Genomic DNA, 1670 nt, shown 5'->3' with positions numbered 1-1670 from the left:
GAGGCAGGAGGATTAGAAGATCAGTTATCCTTGACTAAGCAATGACTTGGAGGCCAGCCTGTGCTACGTAAGGCCCACAGTTTAAAAATAAATAAATGGGGCCAGCAAAAGTTTCATCAGGTAAAGGTGTCATGGCCACCAGAGTTCTACCCCTATAAAGGTGTTAGGAGAGAACCAACTCTACAAACTTGTCCTCTGACCTCCACGTAGACCGCACTACACATTACCACACATATACACTGCATACACACACACATTGACAATAGTAATATGTTTTAAATGATGATGAAAAACTTCTCAAATGTGTTCAACTCAAAACATAAGGGATTATTCTAAAAGTGCACACAACATCCAACTCCTTCAAATGACAAAAGGATTTGAAATTATGAGCCTTGAGGAGGCCATAGTTACTTGAGAATGTTTCCTGAAATTTATCAGGAAATGAAGGAAGGCAAAGGAGGAAGAATTGAGATCTTTATCAACCTGTAGCCCACGTGTCTTTTTGTTGTTGTCGTTGTCGTCATCATCGTTGTTGTTGTTGAGAAAGTTTTTGTGGCTTTAATGTATCATGAGGCATTGAAACATCTGAACAAATCAGTATCTAGGCGGTTGGTGAGGCAGCTGTTTTCCCTTCACTCCTTCGGGTTACTAAAGCAACTTGTCAGTAGATTAAAAAATAAATAAATAAACCAAAACCAAAACCCGACCATCTTTTGCATTACTTAAGTCCTTCCAAGGCATGCGCTGGTACAGCACAAACGTTTCCTGTCAGATGGCGACTCGTCTAGCATCCAAACATCATGCACAGCACCGTGGTGACAGAAGCCCACTGCACCCGTTCCCGCCTGGCCCTGCTTGTTGGTGTGTGATATTTGGAGCATCTGGAGGAGTGAGCTAGGATTGGGAAGAGGGAGGGGGAAACAGCGTGACTGTCTGGCCAGGAGGAGGTCAACCGAAGTTGTGCAGGACAAGCCTGAACATGTCATTGGTGCAAACACAAGCATCGTTGATGTTCTTTAATAGAAACATCTGGTGGAAATCCATGATGGGATCTTCATCAGCCTTGAGTTGGCCGACAACCATGCTGATGATGCAGCTATCTGCTGTAGGCTGATGGTCCTGTGCTGAGATACTATGCTGAATTTTCTGGAATGGAAGGCTAGATTACTTCTCCAACAATGGCAGCTTTCCCCTGGAATTGCATGATGCATCAATCAGTGTAAGTTGTGCCTAGTTGGGTTCTGCCATTATCAAATAACTGATAGTAACGCTGAATGAAGCTGGATCCAGTCTGCTCCCAAACTGGCTTCTCTCCTGTCCTGGAGAGTCACCCACCCCTCTGAGACCCGTGGGGCTGGCACGATGGCTGCAGCGGCAGCGGTGGCAACTCAGCGCAGTCTCCCACAAGTCTTTTCAAGAGATGTCATCTGACTTAACACAACTTTGCTTAGAGACATCAAGTGTGTACTCTGTGGGTGGCACAAGGTCAGGTAAATTCTAGACATCTTGAAGACATAAGAAGCCCATTTTTTTCCATCTGGAAAAGCAGCTTCATTTTCTATTTTCAGCTGGAAATTTTGGCAATCGATTCAGTTAGACTGTGTTTACTGAAACATTTAGGTAGGAGGGGAGATCTCAGTCAAGAATTTTTCATCTTCCACAGCCTGTAC

At 44.4% G+C, this 1670-nt stretch overlaps 1 pseudogene; it reads right to left on the bottom strand.

Moving 5' to 3' along the window:
* Gm46193 (predicted gene, 46193) lies at positions 537 to 1405 on the bottom strand (annotated as a pseudogene).

Source organism: Mus musculus, chromosome 10, assembly GCF_000001635.26.
Source record: "Mus musculus strain C57BL/6J chromosome 10, GRCm38.p6 C57BL/6J".
Taxonomy (NCBI): Eukaryota; Metazoa; Chordata; class Mammalia; order Rodentia; family Muridae; genus Mus; species Mus musculus.
Note: the sequence above shows the minus strand (reverse complement) of the source record. Positions and strands in the feature narration are given on the sequence as shown.